This window comes from Oncorhynchus clarkii, chromosome 9 (assembly GCF_045791955.1).
Source record: "Oncorhynchus clarkii lewisi isolate Uvic-CL-2024 chromosome 9, UVic_Ocla_1.0, whole genome shotgun sequence".
Taxonomy (NCBI): Eukaryota; Metazoa; Chordata; class Actinopteri; order Salmoniformes; family Salmonidae; genus Oncorhynchus; species Oncorhynchus clarkii.
This window is the reverse complement of record NC_092155.1, coordinates 16,483,809-16,500,332: the sequence shown is the minus strand read 5'-3', so window position 1 is coordinate 16,500,332 and position 16,524 is coordinate 16,483,809. Positions and strand designations below refer to the sequence as shown.

The 16,524-nt window shown below is 40.7% G+C and overlaps 1 protein-coding gene across 1 annotated transcript in view; it reads right to left on the bottom strand.

The window, feature by feature from the left end:
- LOC139417116 (Ras and Rab interactor 1b) overlaps positions 1-16,019 on the bottom strand; it is a 31,295-nt gene extending 15,276 nt beyond the window's left edge. The window contains exon 1 of the mRNA XM_071166360.1: positions 15,957-16,019. The gene's annotated coding sequence lies outside the window, so the exon portion shown is untranslated. The remainder of the gene's footprint in view (positions 1-15,956) is intronic.
- Between the last annotated feature and the right edge of the window lie 505 nt (positions 16,020-16,524).

Genomic DNA, 16,524 nt, shown 5'->3' with positions numbered 1-16,524 from the left:
GAGTTACAGCGATGAGACATGACTGTAACTACCAATTGGATACCACGAAAAAGGGGGTAAAAAAAAGTGTTTCACTTTATCATCATAACCTATCTTTATTCATTTCTACCAACCTAATCACCTGTCTGAGGTCACCCCTAGAGCCAGGTGTTTCTCCCAACCACAATACCAGACTAGGAAAAACTCATGAACCTACTCGATTCCCTGGTCTTTATAAACTGATTTAACATGGTAATAGAAAACACACGTGACACACATACACACACATCCTGTGCTCTCTATAACTAACATAAACAACCTCCCACCTCCAGAGAGTGTGCAGGGCAGTGTAGGGGTCACCCATACTTACTTCCAGGTCTCCCTTACATAAAACACCACACAGCCCACACACACACACACACACACACACACACACACACACACACACACACACTTATGTAATTTCCAGAAAGGGAGAGAGAGACAGAGAGAGCAAGATAGAGAGGGAGAGAAAAAGTCTGATATGCAATATCTCTAGGAAGAGAATTTAATAGATGTTTGTCTTGTTTGTCAGTTATTCTTACATAGACTTGTAAAGGAAAACATGTGTTATGGTCTTAAGGACAGGCAGGAGGCAAAGGATAAAGTGCAAAATGTGCAGTTTCATCCACAAAGTAATGGTTGTGATGGTAGCTGTGATTATGGTAGATAAGAAATTCAGCAAAATAGGCAACAAATAATTACAAAAACAAGCAAAAGATTAGCAAAAACAAATTTCTCCAAAGAAATTAAAACGTTAAATGGACTCAATCCAACAATCCGGATTCACCCTAATGGCATAAGAAACAGGCACCAAATTATTTCCCCAACACTTTCCCTGGCTGCCACTGCTCTTGCTCAGCAACAAATGTCCTCTGTGTCATCACAACTGTTGGAGATATTTCAACAAAACGATTTTGTGGTAAGTTGATCAAATGTTTTGACATTTTGAAAAAGTTGTAGATGCCTTCCAATGAAGATAGATCTATAAATAAAACACATATATATGCAAGTAGGAAAGCCTTAAGTTTGGAGTAAAGTAGTAATATGTTGGATGAGTTTGTTGGTGGCACCTACCTCCCCCCCAGGGATAGTTACCCCTTAATGGTTATGAATGTGTTTATACCTGTCAGTTGGTGCTAGTTTATGCTAACTTGCTAGCTAGCAACATCACTAGCAATAAATGCTAGGCAGCTAGCTAGTTACCATAAACTGCTAGGAGTGCCAGCTAGCAACCTTACTACCAGATTATCTGATGTAAAATACATAAAAAAAGATAACATAACTTAATGTCAGTTGTAAATGTTTCCACTAGTCACTGATAGCTTTAGAGTTAATGTTACTTTATAGCCTTTTAGCTATTTACCCCAGTACTTTAAAAAACGCAACCTTTTCTAAAAACAAGATTTCATACAATACCTACAAAACTGTTAACTGTAGCCATTTTTTTCCCTTTATAGTTTATACACCTCAGCATGAAATTCATCCACATATACCCACTTTTTTCCCCAAACGTTGCTTTTTTGTGTCAGAAATTAGACATTGTTCCTGGGGGGGATAGTTACCCCCTAGTACCCTATTGTCAGGACAAAATACAGCCTACCCCATAGTTGGCCTATCCACATAGGGACACTCTCCCCATCAAAGCTTACAGAAAAATGGCAAACCCATGTACAAATACCTTGAGATGCCATTGGCAAAACCATTGCCTCAACAAGCATACCACCCTGCATCCCACTGCTGGCTTGCTTCTAAAGCTAAGCAGGGTTGGTCCTGGATGGGAGACCAGATGCTGCTGGAAGTGCTGTTGGAGGGCCAGTAGGAGGCCCCCTTTCCTCTGGTCTACAAAAATATCCCAATGCTCCAGGGCAGTGATTGGGGACATTGCCCTGTGTAGGGTGCTGTCTTTCGGATGGGACGTTAAATGGTGTCTGGCCTCTCTGTGGTCACTAAAGATCCCATGGCACTTATTGTAAGAGTAGGGGTGTTAACCCTGGTGTCCTGGCTAAATTTCCAATCTGGCCCTCATACCATCACGGTCACCTAATCATTCCCAGCTTACAATTGTCTCATTCCTCTCCCCTGTAACTATTCCCCAGGTTTTTGCTAAAAATGAGAATGTGTTCTCAGTCAATTTACCTGATAAAACATAACCAAAATGACAGAACCCGCGGGGAAACAGGGTAAGCTCTTCTGAAGCAACTGTGAATATGCGAGCGGAGCTCTGAAAAGCGGCAACACAACAGTCGCATGACAAACACAAGGGGTGTGTTCAGTTAAATTAAATGTTTGCTAAGTTGCGTGACGGTCTGCACTGAACTACACGTTTCCCCCAAATGTTCTTGAACAGACGTTAAGGTACGTTAGCGAGGAAGAGGCAAAGCAAGAGGTTTTACGCCACCCAATATCTGTCCATGAAAATAAGCCCACGAAGTGAGGAATTTTTGTATGAAGGTCAATGAGTGTCAAACTGGGTTTACAAAATTTTACATTTCTAATTGGCTATGTGAGGCTTATTGAATCTAATATACTATATGTAATAGAAGTAACGTATTGGTTAGGTTGTTACAAATGCACTAATATAAGTGGACAACTTAATATATGAGTTGTGCCTGTTGTCATAGAGATTGAGGACCACATTATGGATATAACCCTTGGGCTCCTGTGTGGCGCAGTGGTCTAAGGCACTGCATCTCAGTGCTAGAGGCATCACTACAAACGCACTGGTTCAAATCCATAGGGTTGCGTCATCCATGTTTGGCTGGTGTAGGCCGTCACTGTAAATAAGAATCTTAACTGACTTGCTTAGTTAAATGAAGGTTACATTTTTTTTTTAAGCGTTGACATTGCCAAGGATGGCTTCCACCATTTTAAAGTAGTCAACTGGGTGGGGATTGTTATGAGTTGGGAGCAATCAGCCAATAATGTTTAGGCATTTCCATCGAAAAGGACCCATGGGCACCAACATGTGAAGTTCATAGGAACATATCAAATTGGGTGTCAAATGAAAGCTAAGAGTCTATATTTTATGGAAATTAATTGATACATAAAAAATCCATATGAATTAAGTGAAGACTTTGATTTCTGGATAAACAGATGGAAAAGTGGTCTTAGAAAACATCTACCAGAAAAAGTACCAGAAATACATCAAAACACAATCATGTTGATGTAAAGACCCCTGCCAACTAATATCAACACATATTTAGTTTGGGAGAAATTGTTTACCTTCTGTAAGTTTAAGAAATATTGCCTTGTGCCTTGGGTTTGCAAAGGGAGGGTATATTACAGGAAACGTTCTAAGTTTACCAGTAAACTACCAGAATGTTGCCATCTTTCATGGATTTTGGGTACTTCTGATTATCACAGGTGTCTGCAATTATCTCTGGCCCTCTGTGTGGTCTTATCACATGTAAAATATATCAAATAATTGAATAAGATGATAAAAAATATATACAGCACCTGTCAAATGTTTTGACACACCTACTCATTCAAGGGTTTTTCTTAATGTTTTACTATTTTCTACATTGTAGAATAGTGAAGAAAACAAAACTATGAAATAACACATATGGAATCCTGTAGTAGCCAGAAAAGTGTTAAACAAATCAAAATATATGTTATATTTGGGATTCTTCAAAGTAGCCACCCTTTACCTTTATGACAGTTTTGCACACTCTTGGCATTCTCTCAACCAGCTTCATGAGGTAGTCACCTGGAATGCATTTCAATTAACAGGTGTGCCTTGTTAAAAGTTAATTTGTGGAATTTCTTTCCTTTTAAATGTGTATGAACCAATCAGTTGTGTTGTGACAAGGTAGGGGTGGTATACAGAAGATAGGCCTATTTGGTAAAAGACCAAATCCATATTATGGCAAGAACAGCTCAAATAAGCAAAGAGAAACGACAGTACAACATTACTTTAAGACATGAAGGTCAGTCAATCCAGAAAATTTCAACAACTTGGAAAGTTTCTTCAAGTGCAGTTGCAAAAACCATCAAGCGCTATGATGAAACTGGTTCTCATGAGGACCGCCACAGGAAAGGAAGACCCAGAGTTACCTATGCTGCAGAGGATAAGTTCATTAGAGTTTACCAGCCTCAGAAATGAACAGGCACATCTCAACATCAACTGTTCAGAGGAGACTGAGTGAATCAGGCCTTCATTGTCGAATTGCTTACAAAGAAACCACTACTATTGGCCACCAATAAGACTTGCTTGGGCCAAGAAACACTAGCAATGGACATTAGACTGGTGGAAATCTGACCATTGGTCTGATGAGTCCAAATTTGAGATGTTTGGTTCCAACCCGCCGTGTCTTTGTAAGAAGCAAAGTAGGTGAACGGACGATCTCCGCAAGTGTGGTTCCCACCGCGAAGCATGGAGAAGGAGGTGTGATGACACTGTCAGTGATTTATTTTCGAATTCAAGGCACACTTAACCAGCAAAGCTACCACAGCATTATTCAGTGATACGCCATCCCATCTGGATTGCGCTTAGTGGGACTATCATTTGTTTATCAACAGGACAATGACCCAAAAGTCAGGTTTGTAGGCCTCATTGCTCGCACACACTTTTTCAGTTCTGCCCACACATATCCTATAGGATTGAGGTCAGGACAAAGTGATGGCCACTCCAATACCTTGACTTTGTTGTCCTTAAGCCATTTTGCCACAACTTTGGAAGTATGCTTGGGGCCATTGTCCATTTGGAAGACCCATTTGCGACCAAGCTTTAACTTCCTGACTGATGTCTTGAGATGTTGCTTCAATATATCCACATACTTTGCTTTCCTCATGATGCCATCTATTTTGTGAAGTGCAGCAGTCCCTCCTGCAGCAAAGCACCCCCACAACATGATGCTGCCACCCCTGTGCATCATGGTTGGGATGATGTTCTTTGGCTTGCAAGCCTCCCCCTTTTTCCTCCAAACATAACAATGGTCATTACAGACAAACAGTTCTATTTTTTGTTTCATCAGACCAGAGGACATTTCTCCAAAAAGTACGATCTTTGTCCCCATGTGCAGTTGCAAACCGTAGTCTGGCTAATTTTATGGCAGTTTTGGAGCAGTGGCTTCTTCCTTGCGGAGTGGCCTTTTAGGTTATGTCGATATAGGACTCATTTTACTGTGGATATAGATACTTTTGTAACTGTTTCCTCCAGCATCTTCACAAGGTCCTTTGCTGTTGTTCTGGGATTGATTTACACTTTTCGCACCAAAGTACACTCATCTCTAGGAGACAGAACGCGTCTCCTTCCTGAGCGGTATAAACACCATTGTCCCATGGTGTTTATACTTGCATACTATTGTTTGTACAGATGAACGTGGTACCTTCAGGTGTTTGAAAATTGCTCCCAAGGATGAACCAGACTTGTGGAGGTCTACAATTTATTTTCTGAGGTCTTGGCTGATTTCTTTTGATTTTCCCATGATGTCAAGCAAAGAGGCACTGAGTTTGAAGGTAGGTCTTGAAATACATCCACGGGTACACCTCCAATTGACTCAAAGGATGTCAATTAGCCTATCAGAAGCTTCTAAAGCTATGACATAATTTTCTGGAATTTTCCAAGCTGTTTAAAGGCACATCCAACTTAGTGTATGTAAACTTCTGACCCACTGGAATTGTGATACAGTGAATTATAAGTGAAATAATCTGTCTGTAAACAATTGTTGGAAAAATTACTTGTGTCATACACAAAGTAGATGCCCTAACCAACTTGACAAAACTATAGTTTGTTAACAAGAAATTTGTGGAGTGGTTGAAAAATGATTTTTAATGACTCCAACCTATGTGTATGTAAACATCTGACTTCAACTGTATAAACAATGATGATATATGAAAAAATTATATGAATACATTTTTTTAAAAGTAATTAAAGTATAACATTACCAATGCTATGCTAAATTGCCATAGATTTTATGTTAATTACCCAAATGACTGAAGATTACAGTAACCTTGGTAATTCCCACATATCTTTAAGATATTTTCTAATTTCTCTCCCTCATGAGGAGGATAATGAAAGTTCACAGAAGTAACAAGTAATTGTAGATGTGTGATTTTACTGATATCAATTTTGTTTATGTATTATAAAGTGATTAAAACCAAATTGGTAATGACATTACCAATCAGTAACGGAATTACTGCAACTGAATTGGTTACAATGGGAAATGATAATTTTTTTACAAACCACAGTCAACTGCTACTGTCCTCCAGTGTTAATTTTGGCTCTTTTTTAGATTTAGTCTAGTTTTTGTCATTTTGACTAAAATATCATGAAGTCTTAGTCACATTTTTGTCATTTGAATAATGGTTTAGTCAAGTTATTGTCAAAATGATAAACAGTGGGCCATTTAGGTCAACTAAATGCTCTTTCTTTTTAGTCACATCATATTTGCATTGCCTCATGAACCTACAGTGCACTCAAAGTATTCAGACCCCTGGACTTTTTCCAAATTTTGTTACATTACAGCCTTATCTAAAATGTATTAAATCGTTTTTTGTTTTCCTCATCAATCTACACACAGTACCCCATAATGACAAAGAAAAAACTAGGTTTTTGAAATTTTAGCAAATGTAGCAAATACATAAATATTAAAACCCTTTACTCAGTACTTTGTTGAAGCACCTTTTGAAAGCTTTGAGTCTTCTAGGGTATGACGATACTGTATTTGGGGAGTTTCTCCCATTCTTCTCTGCAGATCCTCTCAAGTTCTGTCAGGTTGGATGGGGACCGTCGCTGCACAGCTATTTTCAGGTCTCTCCAGATATGTTCCATTGGGTTCAAGTCTGGGCTCTCGCTGGGCCACTCGAGGACATTGAGACTTGTCCCGAAGTCACTCCTGTGTTGTCTTGGCTGTGTGCTTTCATCCCAGTCTGAGGTCCTGAGCATTCTGGAGCAGGTTTTCATCAAGGATCTCTCTGCACTTTGCTCCATTCATCTTACCCTCCATCCTGACTAGTCTCCTAGTCCCTGCTACTGAAAAACATCCCCACAGCATGATGCTGCCACCACCATGCTTCACCGTAGGGATGGTGCCAGGTTTCCTCCTGACGTGACGCTTGGCATACAGGCCAATGAATCTTGTTTATCATGGTCTGAGAGTCCTTAAGTGCCTTTTGGCAAACTCAAAGCGGGTCGTCATGTGACTTTTACTGAGGAGTGGCTTCCATCTGGCCTGATTGGTGGAGTGCTGCAGAGATGGTTGTCCTTCTGGAAGGTTCTCCCATCTCCACAGAGGAACTCTGGAGCTCTGTCAGAGTAACCATTGGATTCTGGTCACCTCTCTGACCAAGGCCCTTTTCCCCGATTGCTCAGTTTGGCCGGGTGGCCAGCTCTAGGAAGAGTCTTGGTGGTTCCAAACTTCTTCCATTTAAGAATGATGGAGGCCACTGTGTTCTTGGGACCTTCAATGCTGCAGAAATGAATGTCCAATCAATTTAATTTACAACAGGTGGACTCCAATCAAGTTGTAGAAACATCTCACGGATGATCAATGGAAACAGGATGCACCTGAGCTCAATTTCGAGTCTCATAGCAAAAGGTATGAAGACTTATGTAAATAAGCTATTTCAGTTTTTCATACATATGCAAAAATGTCTAAACCTGTTTTAGATTTGTCATTATGGGGTATTGTGTGTCGATCGATGAGGCTTTTTAATTGTATTTAATCTATTTTAGAATAAGGCTGTAATGTAACAAAATGTGGAAAAAGTCAAGGGGTCTGAATACTTTCTGAACGCACTGTATAGTAAACATAAATCACTGACTTCCATGTGCACAAACATACATAGCCTTGTCCTACCAACATATTTTTATGCATAATGTCCTATTCTTTTCCCAACAGCAGACATATGCCAAATATAGAATATATAAGAATTATCTGGCCATGTAAATTCAGCCTACATAGATATTGCACTTTACACATAAAACAAACAGGCCCACACAAGCGCAGCGAGGGAGAGAGAGAGAGAGAGAGAGAGAGCGAGAGAAAGAGTACCACAATCACCAGATGGTGTCGCAAAGTAGTATGGGGATGCACCTCCGTCACTCGATCGCGTCATTGCCTTTGTTAACAACGTTCCACAGACGCCTCAGCCCCATTGGTGTCCAAAAGTAGAACGGGAACTAATGACTGTTTCGCCCAGTGAGTGCTGGAGTCGAGTCACTAAACCTAGATTCCAAATAGAGTCCCAATGGTTGGGTCACAAGTCGAGTCACGAGTCCCTATGGCTGAAATCCAAGTCCCAGTTCTTAAATCTGAGTCACTGGGTCCACATTAACAAATAAAAAAGAGATTGTGGTACCAGTCAGATATAGTGTCCTAAGGGGAATGTAGTCAACAAATGGTTTGCTATCCCTTTTCCTTTCTTTCTGTGGCACCAAATGTTTGCGTATAGACTACTGGTAATGTTACCAGGGCCATGTTCTGTTGCAGAAAAAAAAATATTGAATAGAGCCGACGTTATTCCTTATTCAACATATCAGAGGCATGTTTGTTCTTCATAGCATATTTATATCTGAACGTTCCAAAACGTTACGTCCTGCTGAACGCGCCACAGATTGTTAGCTATAGCTAGCTAATTTTTATTCTACCTTTATTTAACTTGGCAAGTCAGTTAAGAACAAATTCTTATTTTCAATGACGGCCTAGGAACAGTAGGTTAACTGCCTTGTTATGGGGCAGAACGACAGATTTGTACCTTGTCAGCTCAGGGATTCAATCTTGCCACCTTTCGGTTACTAGTCCAACGCTCTAACCACTAGGCTACCTGCCGCCTAATGAGGTAACATGACTGGTAAACAAGGTGTAGTCTAAACAAATGGTTAACGGTCCTGTCCACAAGTAGCCAAGTTTTAGGGAGAGTAAAACATAGCTACATCGTTGTTTTACTATTAAACTCAATGATGCTATTTTTTATTTCGTAAAGCAACTTGTGTTTATTTACGTGTTGTTCACACGTGTATCTGCCCTCTAATTGGCTAGAATGGTCCTATCTGATCTCGCCTCCTCCGACCTGCCTTCCATCTTTGAGGACATATATTTCCATTGTTAGAGAGGTCACTTTACTATCTTGCAGTAGAGGCTCCTCAGAGGAAGAAGGGGAGGACCAATCTCCTCAGTGAATTTCATAAAAATGTCAATGTTAAAACATTAAGTTATCTTATAAAACTATACTAAATATAACCACGTCACCAAATAATTCATTAAAACACACTATTTTGCAAAGGTCTACAGTAGCCTCAACAGCACTCTGTAGGATACCACCATGGTGTAGCCGGAGGACAGCTAGCTTCCGTCCTCCTCTGAGTACATTGACTTCAATACAAAACCTAGGAGGCTCATGGTTCTCACCCCTTCCATTGACTTACACAGCAACTGTGTTTACGCGTGATCAGGAGTGTATTCATTCTGCCGATTCTGTTGAAAAACGTTTCTTACACAAACAAACAGAACAAAACGGGGATAAACATACCTGCATTTGTTCAATAGAAACTCTCGTTTGCAACTGTTGGACTACTGATTACACCCACTATTAGCTAGATGCAGGCAAGAGTGTGCAAGGCGGTATTGAATGTCACTGTCTGTCCATGTGTCACTGTCTGTCACATCAAATTTGTCTCTTGACCAGTGTGCACCTACGTTGTAAGCTTTCATTCATAGGCTCGGTTGTAGCAACCTCCTGATAGGTATAGGGAAAATGTGAGTATCATGTAGTAGCCTAAACCTATCACTGTTACATTGAACTGGGTGAATGGAATATGAATGACAGTCATCCAATATGCTGTAATAGAAATAAGACACCGACCGCCACTGCTATCTTGTCAACATTATAGACCATCTTTGGGTGTTTGCTCCGTTTGGTGGGTGTGGCATGAAGCAGTGACGTATTTAAAGGGCAGCGGCCATGCTGACAGCGTTCCCCAACCCCTCGCCGTTTTTCAACTGGTTGTTCAGAACGGCACCTTTTCTGTTTAAATTAATGTTGCACACCGTTTTTTTAGACTGAACGCAAATACATGCACAAACTGAAAGAAATAATTAAACTAAAATTACACAGCTAACTGGGGCCACTTGCTAGCAATAATGGGACTACATAGCAGTTGCAGTACACAACACGTTGAAAACTAGTAGAAAAGTCAGGAAGTCACAATTTACCCAAAAGCAAGAACGCATGCCGCCATTACAAGACTGTGCTGTAATTTAAGTAAGACTAGAAAATGTAGTCTAGTTCACTGAAGTCTTCCTCATGTCATGTTGCATTAACACAAATGAATCTATCAGGTCAAGACCCGGTTCAAATTCCAAGGGAACATTTTACATGTAAAGGCCAACATAAAGCATTTGAGTTTATTACTTGTCAGCATTGGTCTAAATCAATTGTAATTCACAGAGACCAGTGACAAGGCCATAGAATCCAATTAAAGAGCTTTATCAGGGGGCGACAGGAGGACAGACGCCAGCATGATGTACTGTAGTAGTACTAGAGAAGCTTGGTACAGTATGCAGAGAGCTTGCTTGATAACAAAGAAGTGGAGATGAGAGAGTCTGAGGTGGATGAAAGAGAGCGGCAGGCCTGGTAGGACAGACCCCTGGGGAGGCAAGAAGTAGAGCAATAGAGTGAAAAGGAGATGGATGGAGAGACAGAGAAGAGATGCGTGTCTGTCTACAGCATCACAGAGAGAGAGAGAACAAGACCTTTAGTTTGAAAGTGGGCAGCAGCCAGCAGTGACAGTGACGGAGGAGAGAACAAGGAAAGAGAGAGCGAGAGAGGGGAGAGAATGAGGAGTCAGAGAAGGAAGAGAATAGAATAAGAATAAGAAAACATTGCAGCAAAAACCTTAAATTAGTGTGTCAGGCAGGAGAAATACAGTTAATAGATAGTAGAGGAGAGCAAGACTAGGGGCGGCAGTGTAGCCTAGTGGCTAGAGCGTTGGACTAGTAACCGAAAGGTTGCAAGATCGAATCCCTGAGCTGACAAGGTACAAAATCTGTCATCTGCCCCTGTTCCTAGGCCATCATTGAAAATAGGAATTTGTTCTTAACTGACTTGCCTAGTTTAATAAAGGTTCAAATAAAAATGTGTTTACAATATAGTGGACCAGTGCACTAGGTAGAAGTGGCTTATTGTTCTCTGACATTTGGACTGTTTAAATAGTAGATTTTACAATACGTTCCTTTATGATGACTCAGAATAGATTCGGATTCTGAATAACAACGCAGGCTTTCTAATGTCTGGGGATGATATTGGCGAAGTCATCTATGTAGTACGTAGAGGGCAAAGATTCAAACGGCTCGTCAGAATAGGGACGTACTACATGATATCTGTAGATCATCAGACATCAATGGATGTCATCACTTCCTGTACATACGTTCCTTTATGATGACTCAGAATAGATTCGGATTCTGAATAACAACGCAGGCTTTCTAATGTCTGGGGATGATATTGGCGAAGTCATCTATGTAGTACGTAGAGGGCAAAGATTCAAACGGCTCGTCAGAATAGGGACGTACTACATGATATCTGTAGATCATCAGACATCAATGGATGTCATCACTTCCTGTACATAAGAGACAATTATGTCAAAGCTATATATAGAAATAATTGCAAAGTAAGGTTGTGGAGTGAAACCATTCAATGTGACTAATGCAAGTGGATAATTGCTGTGTGAATCTACCTTGTGTGTGTGTGTGGGGGAGGGGGGGGCACAGGGGTCCTTCAGACTGGTTTCTGTTTGAGTGGCTGTAAAGAGCTGTTGTTGGGGAGTTTGAGGGTAGAGTGACGGGAGAGAAAGAGAGAGAATAGAGAGTGGGAGGGAAACGGAGAGAGAGATAGGGGTGGGTGCTCCTATTAAAGTATCTTTATTTTAATTTATTTGTCTTGTTTGCCATTTCTTCTAACATGGACTTCGCTGTAATTTAGAGAGAGCGAGAGAGCAATAAGGAGGCAGGCAGCAGCAGAATGAGTCAGACCATCACTTAGGCTGTGGGAGAAGTAGCGAGGAGAGGAGAGCTGTTAGCATAACTGTGAATAGTCATAATTTTAGCCCTGAAATGGCCAATGGACAAGACAGTGATTCAGATCAGCCAGGAACTATGATGATAAGTGCCCAACTCCATCTCAGCTTATCTCATCAGATCAACAGTTAAACATGCATTGGTGGCTGGCTAACGTCTGTTATACCCATCATGTACGTCAGTGAGTGAGTGTCAATGTTCTTTATCAAGAGAAGCTTATAACAGTTTATGCTGTGTAGACTATACATTTTCATGTGCACTGAAGTAAGATCCGATTTTCTTTCTGTCCAACGACTGAGGTAGTTATAAACTGGTCCTGGATCAGTGAAGACAGCTCCCTCTACAGTCGTTACAGAACCTAGACACTAGGGCTGACCCCAATTAGTTGACTGGTCGATTGTTTGGTCGTTAGGCTGTTGGTTGACCGAGACTGTTTTAGTCGAGCAGTAAAAAAATAATATACATATCTCAGTGAACCGAAAATGTGGTCGGAGTCTCCATATGGAGAGTGTGATGCAATTGCGGAGCCTGCAGAGGCCAAATCGAGCTCTGTACCGCATCGCCATGCGGCAATTTTTTTGAAAAATGCAAAGGGCTCTGTATAGCTCCGCATTGACATGATTGGTTGACGGTAGGTGGGGGTGGTACATCCTGTATAAACACACTCACTTCCTTGACAACTTCCTTCACAACAGCTCTGCACTGCTCCACGAAGAGCAAGAGGTATGAATGCCCTTACTTCTGCTGAGGCCGTATTACTGTAAATGCTACATGGCAAATGCAGATGTCGGATTGACCATGCACCCAGATGCACAATTCACTTATTTCTCCAGAATGCACTCTCTCCCGCCTATTTGTGCGCATTCATTGTTTCATAACTTAATTGTGTGAATTGTTTGCGTCTGATTGTTAGTGTGTCAGTGGGACTATCATTTGTTTTTCAACAGGACAATGACCCAAAACCCACCTCCAGGCTCTGTAAGGGCTATTTGACCAAGGAGAGTGATGGAGTGCTGCATCAGATGACTTGGCCTTCACAATCCCCCGAACACAATTGAGATGGTTTGGGATGAGTTGGACTGCCGAGTGAAGGAAAAGCAGCCAACAAGTGCTCAGCATATGGGGGAACTCCTTCAAGACTCTTGGAAAAACATTCCTCATTAAGCTGGTTGAGAGAATGCCAAGAATGTGCAAAGCTGTCAAGGCAAAGGGTGGCTACTTTGAAGAATCAAAAATATATTTAGATTTGTTTAACACTTTTTTGGTAACTACATGATTCCATGTGTTTCGTGATTTTGAAGTCTTCACTATTAATCTACAATGTAGAAAAGAGTACAAATAAAGAAAACCCCTATAATGAGCAGGTGTGTCCACATTTTTGACTGGTACTGTATATCACCTGTAGTACATTTACCATTCATTCCTATAATTTCTAATCTACAATGTTTGTTACTTTGGTTACGATAATTTGTTTTAATGCATTCAATATTATTATTCCAGTATTTCAGTTGTCATTGTCAGAGTGGACACATTGCTTGCAGAGTGCACAACCTATGCTACACTTGTGAGAAACAAGTTTTGGTTTATCTCATTCCATTTACGAGTTTTCTCAATTTAGTCATTGTCATTTATTTGGAGCTCTCCTGTCAATGTTGAATAAGGACTCGCCTAGAAGTAGGCCTATAGGCTACCTGGCTTGCGTGCAAACGTAGGAATATCAATGTGCCCATTTGGGGATTGTGGTAGCAGAATCAGAATTAGTTCGGTAACATTGATAAATAAGATGTTTTATTTACATAATAATGCTTATGTGAGATATTTGTCATTAGGATGTCTTCTTTTGGATAATACTGTTGGCAGTTTGCAGTTCTCCCTTCTCTGCTAGGGCTTAGTCACTTGGGGCCCAGAGAGGGGAGAGGTCAGGCTTTTCTTCATACGTCAATATATCTGTTAAACCATGTGATGCTATGAAGAATATCAGAAGGGGAGGAGGACAGAATGGAGGCTTGTCTTCTCTATGAGAATGTGTCTGTAACTATTGTATGTCCCCTCTGAGGTTGCCCTTATCTTGATCTAGTATATGACCTAAGAGGCTCACTGTCTCCGTGAGCTTGTCCAGGAGGGGGTGTATTTGAGATGGGAGTATCTAGAATTGACAATCGATATATGCCATTGGATGAGGTAATGTTTTGGTCCTAAGTGGTACCAAGAACGGGATAAGAACTTTGTTTAGGAGACCAAATTGAACGATAATGTATAGATAATGCTATCTGGCTATGGGATACTCCTATTTCAAGTAAAATGTTCTTTGAGTAATGTCCCTAAGATCTGTGTTTCGTCAAGTGAGTTGAGATGGGTGTGTCTTGGCTATAAATGATACTAAACTGTTTTGTAAACAGTCTCAGAGAATTCATTTATAGACACGGAATTGATCTGAGAGTCACAGGGCCATGGTGAAGCTCATATATAATTAAAGATGGACTTTATGATATAACTCTGACTTGTGTGTGGTTTGCTCTCTCAATGTTTAGTAATACAGGAAATTACCAAGACAGGATCTGATAGTATTTCTGATTGGCTTAAGACACCACCACCTGTGGAGCTTCTCAAAGTCATTTTTTCTCCACCTAAAACAGCAAGTAAACAAAGTCTGTTTTAACCTCCACTGAGAATTACAATAGTTCTTCAATGTATTTGATTAATCTTTCCAGCTCTCTCCCTTTCAATAACCACTCAGTGTGAAAGAGAAAAACGTCATCCTCTGATCACTTCTTATCAGTGCTTGACTTGAGTTGACTGATAAATAGGTTCCGGTACTCATTTTGGGTGCTGGTACGGTTTATATTTAGTTGCAGGAGTTCCACAATGCTTTTGAGCTAACATTCTATAAGAGGAACAAGAGCTCAAGCAGTAGAACATTTGAGATGAGGTACTCAGATCTGGTGAGCACCTGCCCAAGTCAAGCACTGCTTCTTATCCCTTGCGAAAATAGCCTACAGCTGTGTTTGTCCCGAGCTTACTGTCCGGAAACTCTGAGGGCCAGGAATATTTTATACAAAGTTGCAAGTTCACAAGCACAAGCTTCTGGCTGGACCCAAAAGAATGTTTCAAGTTCGTTGCAGACAGGCCATGTGTAGCCAATGTGATTTATAGCATATGTATTTTTATCAGGATATTTTCTACCTGCAGGCTGCAATTTTTAGATGCCTGCCAGCAAAGCCACTACACAACACAACACTAAACAATACATTAATTGCACTAGAACAGTGACAAACAGTTCCCACAAACTGTTAGGGCCTAAATAAAGCTGTCCCAACCACAGAGATTGCTTTTCAGCACCATTGAGTGAATACACCTGGCTATCAGTGGAGCCTTGTCTGGCAGCAAAACAGTTAATTCAGCTTAATTTACTGCCTTTAAAAAAACATAGCTGATATGGGTGACTTGCTTAAAGACATGTGGTTTCTACTGACAATTGAGATGTACAAACTATGGCATAAGGGGACGTTGAGAAATCAGTAATTTCGATTAAGACAATTAGCGAGCTAGAATGGACATAGTCAATATAACTATTTGTTCAGCACTTTTGGAATGTACAGTGACAGAATATTGTCCGTTCTTACAGTGTTCTCCCAGTACACCAACTCAGAACCATAGGATAAATAAAGGGGGCATTTAAGCAAACAATGAAAGCTCTTACAATATTTGATGATGACATTTCTCTAAAACAGGCTACAAGTACACCACCAAGTCAGAACAGTAGGCTAAGTTATGAAGGGGAAAGGGACCAAATTATTAGGGTGAGACACAAGCAGCTTACTACACAACACACAGTATGTATATCAGTATGTTACAGTATGTGTATCTCCCTGGCATATTACATAATTTATGCAGCAGTATATAATACATTTTTGGACTCACCTTGTTATGCTGTGCTCACTTGAACAGGAAGGTGGCGCGGCGGTCTTTCGTGGTCAAATTTTGTCATCAAAGTCTGGCATTCTCTGGATTTATGGTGCTTTCAAGACATATGAGAACTCTGAAAAAAACAAGGTTGAATCATGACGCAGTGATCTTCGGGTTGGAGCCCTAGAAAGAGGCCAGAGTTCCCGACTTGGAATTCTGAGTTGGATGACTGTTCAAAAAGTATTTTCCCAGTTGGAGCTCGTTTTTTTTTAAATTCCCAGTTGTCTTGAACTCTCTGAAGACTGAGATTTCCCAGTTCCGGGTTTCCAGTTGTTTTGAATCTTTTCTGGCCCATGGCATGTGAATTTCTTCCCTTTTAAGCTTGGAAAAGAGACCCTTAAACCCAGACCACACACACCACTCCACTGAATAGCAGGCTAGTGATTGTTTTGCAACACTTGCAGTAAGCCACTGATTTCTTCCAAACCACTCATTGTTGAATTTGCGATTTCCAACTTGTTGTGTAATGGTAAAGTCCAATGGCCGATGAGCACCGATATGTTTTATCTATAATTTCCCTTCG